A 17,691-nucleotide genomic window follows, 5' to 3' on the forward strand; every position below is an offset into this window, starting at 1 on the left:
TAAAAAAGTCTTTCCTTTTGCATAAATATTTTTAAAATGAGAACTTAAAAATGTTGTGAGGAGGAGATGTAGGTTTGGAATATACCCCATTGTGCCCTTGGTAAATGCCCCTCCCTTGTCCTCTTCTTGAATGTGAAACATAGGCACTGAGAAGTACTCAGAAAAACGTGTTCAGGTATGCAAGAACAAGTTGTGCCCATCATCTCCTGCATAGCCCATAAACACGACAGTGGAATCATCTCTGGGTATATGGGTGAGTAATGTGTGTGTTACAAAAGCGAATTGGAACACAGTTGAGGATGGCAACAAACCATAGTAATGGAGAATACACATGGTGAGCATTCCAGTGATACACAGGTCCTCCCTCTTCCCCCTCATCAATGCCATTGGGGCATCAAAAAGCAATAGAGAAATCACAGTGCCCCACTTACAACAGCCACATAATGACAATCTGCCAGTGTGGGAGCGTAGTAATGTGAAACCCTGGCACCAGATCCAAAGACTATTGAAATCAATAGGAATCTTTCCATTGATTTCAACGGGCTTTGGATCAGGCCCATGGTAAGTGGTCTGCTTGCTGTCCTGGCTCATGGGTCCTGTCTTTTGTACTGCTTTCAAGCAATGCCCATATTTATGTGGGGGTAGACCCAACTGCACAATCTCTGGGACTGTGATTAACAGTAGTGAATGTTCATTTCTGTGGTCCACTGTCGTCCTAGATATGCGCGTTAGGCTTCAAGAGTCTGCTTTAACTTCTAACATCTCCACTGTAGCAGGGAAACGTAGTTTTTACAACTGGGCCTCTGGCCATTTCCTGGTTCACTCCAGGTGTTTGGTGTATATAGGCAGCATTCTGAAGTTATACAATCAAGTATTTTCAGTGTTACACAGAGGTGTTTACCTGTGTGAAACAAACTTGTGAAGAGCCTCAAGTATACATGGGAGTGTTCATGCTTGAAGGTGTTCAGATTTTTTTCAAACTTGCAGACTTCCCCATCATTTTAAAGTCCCTTTTTTTTTGTACATGCTATATATAATGTATATGCTATATACATACTATATTGTGTATATACTTATAAGCAAGGATTTTTAAGGTGAAGTTAGTGCTTGGTAGTTCAAAAAATGCTCCATGGAGTTTTAGCAGTTGTCAAGATTTAGTTCCCTTGGTATGTTTAAGTTTTAAACTATCCATCAAACATATTTGTCAGTTCATTTGCAAATGTGCCTCTGGTGTTTTTGTTCAGGTTTCTGTGTGTGGAAGGGGAATACTTTCCTCCTGTGTATAGGAGCTTGGAATTTAAAAATAAATGTGCCAGTGAATGGTAACTGCTGAAAAATACAGAAATTGCCCACTTGTTATGGATATAGTTACATGGTTCCTTTTATTTTGGAATGTATTTTTTTTTAAAGGGCATGGAAGAACAAACTCTGAGTGCCAATTAATTTCTTTATGGGGGAATGAGGAAAAAAGGCAAAGAGGTATATGTACAATAATCTTTGAAAAACAGATATGTCATGGGTTTTACTACTAGTAAAGATTTATTAGATATTTATTTTTATCTTTTTTTTTAACATCCCATACCAGACGGTTAGGTTATGTCTAATTTATAGTACAGCTGGCTTCTGCATATCAATTTGTTACTTAAATATCAGTGTACTGAAGATATTTGACACTAGTGGAAAACAAGTAAGTTGAGGTCAACATTTTTGGCACATCCTTTACTATTACTTCTTTTGTGCAAGCAGCCAACAAATGAACCTAACTGTTTTATAACTCCAGTTTTCCAGGGTTTTGATTTTTATTGTATATGAGAGGTTTAATAACTCGGTTTGGCTTGGCTGATTAAAAGTCTGTGCAGTATTCAGGTTTTTTCTTGCCCAGCTTTTTTTAGAGGCATAATCCTACCTCCTTTCCCTCTTGATTCACACGCTTCACAACTCAATGATAATGGGAGCTAACAATTTATATCAAGAGAAGACTATAACTTGTAAAGTGTATTCCCTTTGGTGCCAAGCTGTGTTTTTTAGTAGCCTGGGCTACCCAGATTAACACTCCCTTATCAATTGTCTTCTGTACAAGGGAAGCTATGAATGCAATCAAAAAGGCTGGAGTGGAAACACATATATGAGGGGCTTTCTTCCCTTAGAAGGGGTAGGAGGAAGGCAGGATTTATCTAAAAGTGGTGCTAGCTAAAATAAACACTGGACTGTATAAGCCAACACATAGAAAAATTAATCAGTGAAATACAGCATTTGTGCAGCAGCACTGCATTCCTGTCATCACATGTTCCCAAAACATAACAGTGAGAGAAATATGATCTGAAACTAGCTTAAGAGGAGGTGTAATTAAGCCAGAATTATTACCATAGCATAATATAACCTGATATTCTGGAGTTAGGCTGCAGGGTTGCCTTGTGATAAGCTTGAAATATTTTCCCCTCTTCTATTTGAAAGTTTCTTCTCTCACATGTTCAATTTCTGGATTTCTCTCACACACACACCCCTTCTCAAACAGTTTGTCCAAGGTCTGGTCTACACTAGGAGGTTATGTCGAATTTAGCAGCGTTAAATCGAATTAACCCTGCACCCGTCCACACAACGAAGCTATTTAGTTCGACATACAGGTCTTTTTAGTTCGATTTCTGTACTCCTCCCTGATGAGGGGAGTAGCGCTAAATTCGACATGGCCATGTCGAATTAGGGTAGGTGTGGATGGAATTGGATGCTAATAGCTCCGGGAGCTATCCCACAGTGCACCACTCTGTTGACGCTCTGGACAGCAGTCCAAGCTCGGATGCTCTGACCAGCCACACAGGAAAAGCCCCGGGAATATTTGAATTCCTTTTCCTGTCTGGCCAGTTTGAATCTCATTTCCTGTTTGGACATCGTGGCGAGCTCAGCAGCACTGGCAACGATGCAGAGCTCTCCAGCAGAGGTGTCCATGCAATCTCAGAATAGAAAGAGGGCCCCAGCATGGACTGACTGGGAAGTCTTGGATCTGATCGCTGTGTGGGGCGATGAGTTCAGTGCTCGGAGCTGCGCTCCAAAAAACGGAATGCGAAGATCTACGAGAAGATCTCCAAAGCCATGACAGAGAGAGGATACAGCCGGGATGCAACGCAGTGCCGCGTGAAAATCAAGGAGCTGAGACAAGGCTACCAGAAGACCAAAGCGGCAAACGGACACTCCGGATCCCAGCCCCAGACATGCCGTTTCTACGAGGCACTGCATTCCATTCTAGGTGCGGCCACCACCACTACCCGACCACTGACCGTGGACTCTGAGGATGGGATAGTGTCGACGGCCGGTTCCTCGGAGATGTTCGCGGACGGGGAAGATGAGGAAGGAGATGAGGAGGACGAGGCAGTCGACAGCGCTTACAATGCTGATTTCCCCGACAGCCAGGATCTCTTCATCACCCTCACGGAGATCCCCTACCAACCCTCCCCAGCCGTTATCCCGGACCCTGAATCAGGGAAAGGATCAGTCGGTAAGTGCTTTAAACATTTATTTTTAACAGAACAGGAATATTAACTATGCGAAAAGAAGGTCAATATATACGGGGATGAAACAGAAATCCTCATGGGAGATCTCCACGAAGCTCTCCTGGAGGTAATTGAAAAGCCTCTGCATGAGGTTCCTGGGGAGAGCGGCCTTATTGCGTCCTCCGTGGTAGCACACTTTTCCGCGCCAGGCTATCATCAGGTAGTCTGGTATCATTGCCTCGACGAGCATGGCGGCATAGGGCCCTGGTTTTTGATGGCTTTCATGCAGCATGCGGTCTTTATCTGTGTCACTGATCCTCAGCAGGGTGATCTCGCTCATGGTGGCCTGCTTTGAATTAGGGGAATGTTAGTATTGGGACTGCTTGCCTGTTCCTTTACATAACTATAACCGGTGGTTTACAGCCACGTGGTGGAGGCGGGATAGGGGCAGCATACAGGGATCTTTCCCGGCGACAGCCGCGATGGGGTGAGATGGGCAGAGTTCATGCTTTCCGGATTGCCGGCAGCAGGAACAGGCCAACGCTAGGAGCATTGCTTTGACCGTGAAAGGAGGGCACTGCTATAAATTAGTTTTAAGCAGCCAAAAGTCTACGGCTTACCATGTCTGCCTGCTACTCGAATTCTGCTGTGCTGCCCCGCTTGTCTGATCTCCACTGCAAGACTGATTGCGAAGGCCGAAAAGTCGACCTTGTCCTGAGTGCGCATGAGATAGGTGCTGTGCATGGTCTTGTTCACAGAGACAGACTAGACTATGTTCATTGTTCGCAAAAATGTATCTCTGTAAGGAATTCACTCCCTTTTTCCCATCACACAGCTGAGACTGTCTCCCGACCTACCCCGGCATCCCCCTCACAGAGGCTGGCGCAGATTAGGCGGCGAAAGAAAAGGACACGGGACGAGATGTTCTCAGAACTTATGGGCTGCTCCTGAGCCGAGGCGGCTCAGCAGACCCAGTGGAGGGAGAACATGTCGCAGTACCAGCGCTCACACAGCGAACGGGAGGACAGGTGGCGGCAGGAAGACCAGCAGGCGACTCAAACGCTGCTTGGACTAATGAGGGAGCAAACGGACATGCTCCAGCGCCTTATGGATGTTCTGCAGGACCGGAGGCAGGAGGACAGAGCCCCACTGCAGTCTTTCTCTAACCGCCCTCCCCCGCCACAAAGTCCCATACCCCCCTCACCCAAAGTACCAAGAAGGAGGGGCGGCAGGGGCTGTGAAAACTGTCACTCCACCCCTGCACAGTGCTCAATTACAAGCAGGGTCTCATTCCCAAAATTTTGATAAGTCCTTTCCTTCCCGCCTCACCCAAGCCCCCATCCCAGTTTCATCCCCTAACTGTCTAGTTGATGATAAAAAATACTTTTCTGTTAATTACTGTTTCCGTCATGTTCTTTTAGAGGAGACTGTGTTTGAAGGGGGGGAAGGGGGTTGGTAATTGGACAGGACAGTCAACTTTACCAGGGTACAGACACGGGGGCAGGTTCAGCAGCAGATCACACACACAGTGCAGTCAGTAGGCACCCTGGTCAGTCTGGGAGGTGGTTTTCATGTTCTGTGACTTTGTGGCGGGGGAGGGCGGTTAGAGATCTTATGCAGCGGTCCTTATCCTCAATCACAGAGCCACGCAGCAGGGTGTCTGTAACCCTCCTCCCCCGCCACAAAGTCACATCGCCCCCACACACAGAGTCCCAAAAAGGAGGGGTGGCAGGCTCCGTTGAAACAACCAGTCCGCCACTGCGGACCGCTCTAGGAGCAGGAGCCTGTCATTCCTCGAGTTTAGAAGCAGTCTTTACATCACTACACACCCTACCCACCACAGTCTGCATCCCAGTTTCAACCCTTTACCATGAAATCAGTAATAAAGAAAACGGTGTTAATTAACAAAGTTCCATCTATTTTATTTTTAAGCGTGCATTGGAAGCGGGGGGACGGGGTGAATGGGGTATGTAACTGCAGAGGATAGTCAACATTAGCTGGGTAAAGAAATGGGGGCAGGTTCAGCTTCTCTGTAAACAAACTTAATAGTCACAGATTACCCTTCTCACTGAGGAACCTAGCTTTCAAAGCCTCCCAGATGCACATCGCTTCCCGCTGGGCTCTTCTAATCGCATGGCTGTCTGGCTGGGCGTAGTCAGCAGCCAGGCTATTTGCCTCAACCTCCCATCCCGCCATAAAGGTCTCCCCCTTGCTCTCACAGAGATTAGGGAGCACACAGCAAGCTGCAATAACAATGGGGATATTGGTTTCGCTGAGATCTGAGCGAGTCAGTAAGCTTCTCCATCTCCCTTTGAGACATCCAAAAGCACACTCCACCACCATTCTGCACTTGCTCAGCCGGTAGTTGAAGAGCTCCTTGTCACTGTCCAGGGCGCCTGTATAGGGCTTCATGAGCCAGGGCATTAGTGGGTAGGCTGGGTCCCCGAGGATCACTATAGGCATCTCCACATCCCCAACAGTTATTTTGTGGTCCGGGAAGAAAATACCTTCCTGCAGGCGTCTAAACAGACCAGAGTTCCTGAAAACACACGCGTCATGAACCTTGCCCGGCCATCCGACGTTGATGTTGGTAAAACGTTCCCTATGGTCCACCAGTGCTTGCAGCACCATTGAAAAGGAGCCCTTTCGGTTAATATACTGGCTGGCCTGGTGGTCCGGTCCCAGGATAGGGATGTGAGTTCCATCTATAGCCCCACCGCAGTTTGGGAATCCCATCGCGGTGAAGCCATCTATGATGACCTGAACGTTTCCCAGGGTCACTACCTTTGAGAGCAGTAGCTCAACGATTGCGTTGGCTACTTGCATCACAGCAACCCCCACGGTAGATTTGCCCACGCCAAAGTGGTTCGCTACTGACTGGTAGCTGTCTGGCGTTGCAAGTTTCCAGAGGGCTATGGCCACTCGCTTCTGCACAGTCAGGGCTGCTCGCATCCGGGTGTCCTTGCACTTCAGGGCAGGGGACAGCAACTCACACAGTTCAAGGAAAGTTCCCTTACGCATCCTAAAGTTTCGCAGCCACTGTGATTCATCTCAGGCCTGCAGCACTGTGCGGTCCCACCAGTCCATGCTTGTTTCCCGGGCCCAGAATCGCCGTTCCACAGCATGAACATGACCCATTGCCACCATGATGTCCACGGCGCGGGGTCCCGTGCTTTGTGAGAGGTCTGTGCCACTCTCAGACTTCATGTCCTCACCGCGCTGCCGTAGCCTCCTCGCCCGATTTCTCAGCATCTGACTGTGAAAAAGGTGGACGATAAGGTGCAAGGAGTTGACAACGGCCATAACTGCAGCGATGATCACAGCGGGCTCCATGCTTGCAGTGCTGTGGTGTCCGCGCTGTCACTCACCAGAAAAGTGTGCGAACTGATTGCCCACCAGCGCTTTCAGGGACGGAGGGCGGGAGTGACGGTTGAATGACGACATTACCCAAAACCACCCTCGACACGTTTTTTCCCCCAGCAGGCATTGAGGGCTCGACCCAGAATTCCTATGGGCAGCGAGGACTGCGGGAACTGTGGGACAGCTGCCTACAGTGCACCGCTTCCAGTGTCGACGCTTGCCCCGTTAGTGTGGACTCACAAAGTTGAATTACTGTCCTTAGTGTGGATACGCACGTTCAACTTTGTAATATCGATTCCACAAATTCGATTTAAGTAGAATCGAACTACTATGGTAGTGTAGACATACCCCAAGAAGAAAGAATCTTTTGAATGAACACAACTATTAAAACTCCTTTGTAGCTGTTAAATCCATCAGCAGAAGCTGCCTTATTTTGTAATATGGGGTACAAGCCTGGGCAGCCAAATAGCGTGGCTTCTGTTTGTTTCCCCCACGCTCCTCACATATGGTATGGATGATGAGTGCTTGTTATAGGTGACAAATTAATAACACTAGTGACCTGAAAGCCTTAGTGATCTGAAAAGGAGATGTGCTACAGTGTATGTTTTCTGATTTACTTTTGTTAGTGCACCCAAGTGCTAACGTATGGAAGGAGAAAACCTGTTACTTCCTAAAATCAAAGGACAGTTGTAACCTGTTACCAGACTTTCTTATGCAATAAGGGATTGCACAAACCTTTCTTTAAAGGTTACCTGGGTTAGTGCTCTTTTTTGCTTTATCTGACAGTAGTGGCACATCCATAACTCCTGTGGAGTGTGTGTGTGTGTGTGTGTGTGTAAAAGTCCGAAAATTTTGTTTTTAATTTTTTTCTATATGTTTATATTAGAAATTCAGTTCTTGTTTACCTGTTTTCACTGGCCGACTGTACAACTGGAGAGCTAGTAGACTGTAGCATCACGGATATCTGTAGTATTTTTCTTCTGCTAGTTTCTCTCCCCTGTTCTTAGTCCTATCTTATTTTATTCTTTCTTTTTCTCTGTTGTTAAACTATACTCTTCTCCTTCCTGTTTTTTTCTGCTTTCAGCTGCCTGTACTAATTTCTCTCATGTTTTCTCATTTTGTCCTCTGCTCGACTCTCTTGTCGTATCTTCCCATCCTTCAGTCTTCTACTTTCCACCCTGTATTCTCCTTTGTCTCATCCACACCCTTGCTTCTCTCTCTTCTGTCCATAGTGGTATGTTTGCTTCACACACCCCTCCCACAGCCTGTTCTCTTCTGGGGACCTTGGGGGAGAAGTGGCCTAAAGAGGATACATTGCACCGCAGCCCAAGGAGCATTCCACAGTACTTGTGCTGCTTGGTACCTCTGAATTGTGTGGGTCTGATGCCTTTTCCATTTCCACCAAGATATAAAAGAAAGGTCACGTCAGCAATAGATTCCTGGTTAGCTCTGGTGGTGTTCTTTGAGTGCTCGGTCATGTCCATTCCATTGTAGATGTGTGTGCTCGCTACATGCACTGGTGCCAGAAGATTTTCCTCAGTGGTATCTGTAGGAGACTGGTTCTGGCACCCTCTGAAGTGGTGTGCATATGCGCTGGTATAAGGGGCACTGTTGGCCCCTTCCCTCCCTCAGTTTATTCTTACTGCCAGTGTCAGTGCTGGAATGCTCCTCTAGTTCTAGCAAGGGGTTTCCCTTTCAGTGGTTCTTTGAACCTTCCTTGTGCAAATAGTTGCAGTTAGAGGTAGTTAACAGTTCCTAATAGTCTTAATATACTTACAGGTTTCAGAGTAGCAGCCGTGTTAGTCTGTATCCGCAAAAAGAACAGGAGTACTTGTGGCACCTTAGAGACTAAATTTGTTAGTCTCTAAGGTGCCACAAGTACTCCTGTTCTTTTTAATATACTTAGTTATTCATAGTCCCTGAGGGACTTAGCCCAGGCTCTCCAGGCTTCAAGCCTTGGGATTGCTTTAAGAAGCCCATGCCAATCAGACATCCACATCTTAGTTGTTCAAAGTGTCTGGGTGAGGCCCACACTCTTGAAAAGTGCTGTATTTGCAAGGGATTCAAACCTCCGACCAGAAAGGAGAGACACATTTGGCTCCACCTGCTCCTCATGGAGTCTGGTCTTGCACTGGCATTGGAGCCGGCACATTCGGACTTGGTGCCGAGTACTTCAGCATTGACCAAAAAGTGTGCCCCCACCACTGGCTGCCTCTCGACGCCAAACCTTGTCATCAGTATCGGCACAAAAATCCAGGAGAGAGCGCTCCCTGGGGTCCTGTAAGGGTAAATATATGGGAGAAGAGGAGCCTGGACCAAGTCGGACCATCTCGCCATCACCGGAGCATAGCCAAGCGGCAGCCTCACCTATTGGGCCTAGTCTGTCCTGCGATCTGTCTTCTACCCCAGGTAGTGGTAGAGGTACGTGGTACCTCATGGCCGTCCACCCCAGAAGTCTTTCAAGCAGCAAAAGACATCTTCTCCCTCCCACTGCCACCCACTTCTCGGGAAGAGAGGCTAAACAACCCCTCCCGCCCATCTGTTTCTAGGGGAAAGCCCTCAATGGCACCTCTGAGGAAGTCACCCCCACAGCACCATACTTCAGTCCACTCACCAGATCTGTGCCAATGATCTCCAGAGCCGTGTCTCAAATCACAGACTTGTCGCCACTTGGTGGGTTCCCGGCACCAGTCACTGAGCTCCAGGCACCGATCTCTGGGATCCATACATCAGTCACCGGATTTGTGGTACCGGGCCACAGAGGCACGCTGCTGGTCCCCGCAACTCTGGCAGCGGTCATCCAAAAGGTGCTGCTCCCCAATTCCCAGATGCCGCTTACCAGAGCCTCCTCGGTGCTCTCCGGAGTCCTGGCGCTGCTCCTTAGAGCAATATTGATCTCCAGAGCCCGGATGCCAGTCATTGTAAGGCTGATGCCAGTCACCCGACCATCACTGGTCGCCGGAGACCAGACGTTGGCCGCCGGAGTGTCATAGACGATCCCCATGCTCCCAGTCCCAATCACCGGAGCCTGCACACTGTCCCCAAAACGGGTGGCGGCATTCTCCAGATTATTACCGGGCCTTTGAGCAGCGCTGTAGGTTGCCGGATACATGGCACAGCTCAGTGGGCTCCTGATACTGCTCTTTGATTGGCAGGCATAAGACTGCCAGACAGAGGGGGAAGTCTCCCTATTATGGCGACACCGTGGTCACCAGAGGAAGACCATTCCTCCTTGGGCTTTGAGAGCGAGGAGTCAATAGTCCCCAGGGACCAACTGCCACCTGCACAGCCAGCAGGTTCTTCCCAGAGCCAACCTGCAAGCATGTGGCCACAGGGTCAGTGGCCTGGGCCCTGGCAAATCTATAATTCATGGGCAGTTCGCCAAGCTGGGGGACCTCAGGCCCACCGCTCAGTCTCAGGGGCATGAGAAAGACCTTCGGCCTTGTGTCTCAACCATTCCCAGGCTCAGATGTTGTGTCCATCCAAGGGGCCCAATAGCCACTTCCTCTGGTTGATGTGGTTTCCCAGGCAGGGGACATGGAACCCTCCCCTCATCCTGGGCGGCCTCCCCCTCATCATCGCCTGATGAGGCATTAGCAGGCCTGTCGCAGATTGTGCCTCAAGATGATGTCAGAACCCACCAGGAGCTGCTTAAATGGGTGGCGGCCAACCTGGGATTGGAGGTGGAGGAGATGTCCGAACCTGCAGACTCCCTATTTGATGAGTTGGCGGCAGCAGCCACAGCAAAGAGGGGTCTACCTGTGCCCGTTACCCCTGCCTCACTTCTAAGAGGGCAAAACGCAAGTACAACGTTTCTGGAAAGGGGTTTGAATACTTATATACACACCTCTCCCTCGAGTCACTGGTGGTCGCGGCTGTCAACAAACTCGAGAGGCAGGGGCAGCCCAGCTTGATCTCAAAAAATAAAGACATGAAGCGACTTCATCTTTTTGGCAGGAAAATGTGTTCTACAGCCAGCCTGTCAAACCCAAAAAACAAATAAAGATAGCGGTATGGAATGTTCGAACAATGTATGAAACAGGGAGAACAGCATCAGTAACAAAGGAAATGAGAAAATATGGCATTAACATTCTTGGGATCAGTGAGATGAGGTGGACGGACACTGGTATGTTAATACTGGACTCTGGTGAGACAATTTTTTATTCAGGACGCATAGATGGATATCATCATGAAGGGGTGGGCATCATTGTCGACAAAGAGACGAGAAAGAGTTTGTTAGGATGGAGTCCTGTTACCTCCATAATAATAAGAGCGAGATTCTTCTCTAAATATGTGAAGACTACCATCATCCAATGTTATGCACCTACTGAACAAGCTGAGGAGGAGGAAAAAGACTTGTTCTATATCAGACTTCAGGAAGAGATACTTAAGACCCCATGCCACGACATTCTGATTTTGATGGGCGACTTCAATGCTAAAGTCGGTTCCAGCAATGCCGGGTATGAAGCATGCATGGGGCGGGAAGGAGTTGGAGAGAGAAATGACAACGGTCAACGATTTGTAGACTTATGTCTTGAGAATGGACTGGTGATAGGTGGAACAATCTTCCAACATAAGACAATACACAAGCTGACGTGGATATCACCGGATGGGGATGATCAATTTGATTTTGAGATCAAATTGATCACATTGCAATCAATCGGAAGTGGAGAGGGTCACTGCTGGATACTAGAGTATCAAGAAGTGCAGATGTAGGTGGTGACCATCATCTTGTATTGAGCAAGCTTCAGATAAAATTGAGAAAGACGAAGAAAGTTTATGGGCAACAAATTTTCGACTCAAGGAAGTTGGAAGAACCGCCGGTAAAGGCACAGTTCATATTGGAGCTCTCGAAAAAGTTTCAACTTCTAAATGACTTGCGAACTGGTAATATAAACACTTTTTGTGACAACGTTGAGAAGGCATATGTAGAGACCAGCAAGACAGTGCTTGGCTATAAGAGAAGAGAGCGGAAAGTGTGGATTTCAGATCATACATGGAAACTCATTGAGGAGAGGAAGATAGCAAAACTACGCATGCTAACTGGAACAACAGAAAGCTGCGAACAAAGAATATAGGGAGAAAAACAAGGCTGTGAAGAGAAGTGCCCGAAAAGACAAAAGGGATTATATTACCAGTCTGTCAAGAGAGGCACAGTCAGCAGCCGCGCGGGGCGACACAAGAACTGTGTATAGAATCATGAGGACTTTGACAGGAGGGTTCAGCAATAGGTCAACAGCGGTTAGAGGAAAGAATGGGAGAATATTGATAGAAAAGAGAGAACAAATCAGTCGATGGGCAGAGCATTTTAGAGAGACTTTAAATAGATCAAATCCTGAAGAGGTAGTTGAAATAGAGGAAACGAGTTTTCAGATGGAGGTAGAATGTGGGCCTATCATAGAGCGAGAGATAGAAGAGGCTATTAGACAGACAAAAGCAAACAGGGCACCAGGTGAAGATAGAATAACCGCAGAAATGCTAAAAGCCGACCTGAATATGAGTGCCGGGATTCTAAAGGAGCTATTCAACAAGGTGTGGGAAGAAGAGAAGGGACCTGAAGCATGGAAGAAAGGTATCATTGTGAAATTACCAAAGAAGGGTGATTTGTCTTTGTGTGGTAATTGGAGAGGTATAAACTTACTATCAGTGCTCGGGAAGGTTTTCTGCAGAGTTCTGTTACAGAGAAGAAGACAAGCAGTAGAAGAGATCCTGAGGGAAGAACAAACAGGATTTGGGAGTGGGAGAGGATGCGTTGATCAGATATTTGTACTACGTACGATAATGGAACAATCTCTTGAATGGAACTCGCCACTGTTCATTAATTATCTCGATTTCGAGAAGGCATTTGATAGTGTCCACCATCCATCTTTCTGGAATATCTTAAAAATATATGGATTCCCTTCGAAAGTGATTAACATCTTCAAAGATATGTATGCCGGCAATAAGTGTTGTGTTCGCCATGAAGGAGTGGTTCTATGTGAGAACGGGAGTTAGACAAGGGTGCGTTATTTCACCCATTCTATGTCTTGTGGTCATAGAGTGGGTGATGCGGAAAGCCACTGAAGATAGGCCAAGAGGGATCGCATGGGGACCCTCTGGTCATATTGAAGACTGTGATTTTGCGGATGACATCGCCCTGATTTCAAGCTCTCAGATGGACCTCCAAGAGAAGACTGATAGAGTAGGTGGATATTAAGTCCTACGCACCTTGCTACTCTATGTCGGTAAGAGCAAAATAATGAAAGTAAAAACAGCCAGCTCGATGAAGACAGTGTTAGGTGACGTAGAATTGGAGGAGGTGAACGACTTCAAATATCTTGGTAGTTACATATCGGCTGATGGCAATATTCAGAAGGAGATATCTACCAGAATCGGTCTTGCAGCAAATGCATTTTATAGACTTCAGAATATTTGGAGGTCAACCATCTTGCAAATGAAAACTAAGGTAGAGATCTACAGGTCGAACGTCTGCTCTGTGTTGCTCTATGCGGCGGAAACATGGAGGACCAACAAGAAGATAGAAAGTCGGCTTCGGGGCTTTGAAGGAAGATGTCTTAGGCGAATTCTTAACATACATTGGCCGCAGCGTATCACCAATGTTGAAGTGAGCCGATTAACGGGCATCAACAATATAGTGGATGAAGCCAAACAACGAAGATGGAGGTGGCTGGGGCATGTGTTGAGAATGGATGCTGACAGACACCCTTGTATTGCCCTACGATGGACACCACAAGGAAGAAGGAGGAGAGGTAGACCATTGGGGACGTGGCGAAGGACCATTGAAGAGGAAATGAAAGGTATGGGAATGAAGTGGGATGAAATCTGCTGTCTCACTCAAGAACAAAATGAATGGAGGAGAGTGGTTGGCGCCTTATGCTCCACAGGGAGTGAATAATAATAAGACAGCCAGCCTACAGCTTCGTATCACAAACCACCAGACCTTGTTTGGCAGGTATCATTTTAACATATGGCAGTCCACGGCCAAGTTTGCTGACTTGCTCCCACAGGACGCTAAGCAGGAGTTCAATGCCATACTACATGAGGGTAGGGCAATCACAAGAGCCTCCCTCCAGGCCACTTTAGATGTGGCAGATTCCTCAGCCAAGGCAATGACTTCCATGGTGGCCATGAAAAGGGTGTCATGGCTTCAGTCATCTAGTCTGTCGGTGGAAGTCCAATAGTCCCTCCGGGACCTCCTGTTCGATGGCTCGGCCCTATTTATTTGCTGAACAAACAGCAGATTACACAGCCTAAAAGACTCAAGGGCCACTCTTTGCTCACTGGGTCTGTACATCCAGGCCCATGCTAGGAAGATATTTAAACCTCAGCAAACGCAGAGGTTCATGGGCCAGACCAAAGCGGAACCGTCCTGCAGAAACAGCAGGGGATATAGGCGTCACCAAGGCCAGCCACCTGCAGCAGGGGCTCATTTGAGCTCAAACCACGCCCTTCCCAAGAACAGGCAATCATTTTGAGGGGACGCTCAAGGGTGATTTCCCAGCCTGCAACAGGCTCTGTCTTACCCTTTATTTTCCCACTGTTTGTTACCTTTCCTCCCCACTTGGACTGCCATAACTATGGATCACTGGGTCCTCAATACGGTGGCAGCGGGGTATACCCTCCAATTTCTTTCTGTCTTCCCTTTCATTCCCATTCCCCATCTCTCTTGAGGGACCCTTCTCATGACCAATTACTTGCCCAGGAGGTACAAGCCCTCTTGTGACTGTGGGCCGTGGAGGAAGTTCCCGTAGAACAAATAGGAAAAGGATTTTACTCCTGGTACTTTCTCATTCTGAAGCCCAAAGGGGGCCTATGCCCCATCTTAGACCTATAAGACCTCAACAAATACCTCAAGAAGTTGAAGTTCCACATGGTCCCCCTGGCCTCCATCATCCCCTTCCTGGATCTCGGAGACTAATATGCTGCCCTCAACCTGAAAAACACATACTTTCACATCTCAATATTTCCAGGCCACAGGAGATTTCTATGGTTTTTGGTCAGTAGACACATTACCAGTTCGTAGTGCTCCTGTCCATTCTAGCAACAGCGCCAAGAGTGTTTACAAAGTGCATGGCAGTAGTCGCAGCTTACTGTCGGGGTCCAGACCTATCTCTATCTGGATGACTGGCTCATTAAGGGCTGCTCAAAAGGGCAGGCGCAACTTAGTATCGAGGTGTTGCAAGCCACTTGTCATGCCCTGGGCCTGTTGATAAGCAAACAAAAATCAGTATTGGTCCCTGTTCAGAGGATAGAGTTAGTTGGAGCAGTCCTCGACTCTACCCAACCAGAGAATTGTTACCACAAGCCAGGTTCAGGGCAATGTCGAATCTGATTGCCCAAGTCGCCACATCTGCCCACTGCAGCTCAGGTCTGTCTCAGACTCCTAGGGCACATGGCTGCGTGCACCTACGTAGTCCAGCACACAAGCTGTGGTTGAGGCCCCTTCAAATGTGGCTGTTGGTCTGTTCCTCAAACCCACCCCCTGGACAGGCTCCTCATGATTCTGCCCCAGGTACTCACCTCCCTCCAACGGTGGTGCAATCCAAATCTGGTGCTGGAAGGGGTTTCGTTTGTGGCTCCATGGCCCACAGAATCCCTGGTGTCAGATGTGTCTGACCTCAGCTGTGAAGTGCACCTTGGTGCCCTCAAAACTCAAGACTGTGGTCACGGGAGGAGCTGTCACTTGACATAAACAGAGAGCTCGGCCATCTGCATGGCATGCGAGGTATTCCTTCCCCTTCTATTTGGTTGAGTGGTGCAAGTACTGACAGACAATACAGCCTCCATGTTCTACATCAATAGACAAGGGGAAGCCTGATCATCAGACCTGTGTCAGAAAGCCCTTTGCCTGTGGGACTTCTGCATCCAGCATGCTATCTGCCTAGAAGCCTCTCACCTCTGCAGTATTTGGAACACACTGGCAGATCGCCTCATCAGGTCCTTCTTCTCTCACCACGAGTGGTCCCTCCACTCGGAGGTTGCCCAGATGCTCTTCCAAAAGTGAGGAGCTCCCCAAATGGATCTGTTCGCAACCAGACAGAACAGAAAGTGCCACCAATTCTGCTTATGACAAGGCCTCGGCTGCAGCTCGCTATTGGATGCCTTCCGTCTGTCGTGGTCAGAGGGTCTCATGTATGCCTTTCTGCCAATCCCACTGATCAGCAAGGTCCCTTTCAAGATCAAGGACAAGGCACGAGTCGTCATGTTTGCCCCGGCCTGGCCTCACCAGCATTGGTTCGGTGCATTCATGGATGTGGCAATGACAGTCCCATGGATTCCCCTAGCCATCCAGACCTGCTTTCTCAGGATCTTGGAGGGTCGCTGCACCCGAATCTGACCTCTCTCCACCTCACAGTGTGGATGCTGTGTGGCTGAGCCCTGAGGAGCAGGCCTGCTCCACGCAGGTCCAGCAGGTTCTTCTGGAAAGCAGAAAATCCTCCACTGGAACTATCTACCTTGCGAAGTGGAAATGCTTTTCCTGCTGGGTTTTGGAGTGGAATATCTCCCCTACCAGTGCCTCTTTACAATCCATCCTGGACTACCTTCTGCATTTAAAGCAACAGGGCCTTGTCTTTTCATTGACTAAGGTGCGCTTGGCGGCCATATCAGCATTCCAACTGCACATCCAGGGTAGATCAGTATTCTCACATAAGATGACAATCAGGTTCCTCAAGGGCCCCAAGAGAATGTTTCCTCCAGTCCGCAATACGGTTCCCCCAATGGGATCTCAATCTAGTCCTTTTCAGGTTTACCAGTCCTCCTCTCAAGCCTCTAGCCTCTTGCGCTCTCTCTCCCATCTGTCAGGGAAGGTCGCATTCCTTGTAGCTATTACATCAGCAAGGTGAGTCTCTGAGATTAAAGCTTTTACGTCAGAGCCCCCGTAAATGTGTGTTACAAAGATAAAATCCAGTTGCGTCCCATCTCGCCTCCTGCGAAAGGTGGTGTCGCATTTCCATGTCAACCCAGACATCTTCCTCCTGGTGTTCTGTTCAAAGCCACGCGTGTCTAACGAGGACAGGCTCCTGCACACCCTACACATCAGGCATGCCCTGGCTTTCTACCTAGAGCATACTAAGCCTTTCTGCAGATTGACTCCACTCTTCATTGCGTTGGCTGACAGAATGAAGGGCGTCCTAGAGGATTTCGTCCTGGATCACCACCTGCATCCGTACCTGCTACAAATTGGCGTGGGTGATGCCCCCACCAATAGTAACTGCTCACTCCGTGAGAGTTCAGGCATTGTTGGCCGCTTTCCTGGCTCATGTCCCCATCCAGGATATCTGCAGAGCTCCAGTGTGGTCGTCAGTACACACCTTCACAACACATTATACCATCACCCAGCAAGCCATGGATGATGCTGGATTTGGCAGAGCTGTGTTGCAATTGACACATCCATAAACTCCTACCTGCTTCCTGAGGCACTGCTTGGGAATCACCTACAATGGAATGGACATGAGCAAGCACTTGAAGAAGAAAAAATGGTTACTCACCTTTTGTAACTGTTCTTTGAGATGTGTTGCTCATTTCCAATCCATGACCCACCCTCCTTCCCCTCTGTCATAGTTCTGGAGAGAAGGAACTGAGGGAGGGAGGGGGCTGGAAGCGCCCCTTATACTGGTGCTTACACATGCCATGCCAGAATCGGTCCCCTATGGATATCCCTGAGGAAAAACTTCTGGCACCGGTGCCTGTGGCAAGCACACACACCTACAATCAAATGGACATAAGCAACACACCTTGAAGAACAACAGTTACGAAAGGTGAGTAACCGTTTTTTCCAGCTGCACAGTAACTTTAGGACAAACCTACGCCACATCCCAGCTTGAAATACTTAGGAAATCCCTAG

The 17,691-nt window shown here is 48.2% G+C and overlaps 1 protein-coding gene and 1 pseudogene across 2 annotated transcripts in view; both read left to right on the forward strand.

Moving 5' to 3' along the window:
* STOX2 (storkhead box 2) overlaps nucleotides 1–17,691 on the forward strand; it is a 205,655-nt gene that overhangs the window by 84,473 nt on the left and 103,491 nt on the right. The gene's annotated exons all lie outside the window — the stretch shown is intronic.
* LOC120406860 lies at nucleotides 10,039–12,909 on the forward strand (annotated as a pseudogene).

The sequence above is a fragment of the Mauremys reevesii genome, linkage group 5, assembly GCF_016161935.1.
Source record: "Mauremys reevesii isolate NIE-2019 linkage group 5, ASM1616193v1, whole genome shotgun sequence".
Taxonomy (NCBI): domain Eukaryota; kingdom Metazoa; phylum Chordata; order Testudines; family Geoemydidae; genus Mauremys; species Mauremys reevesii.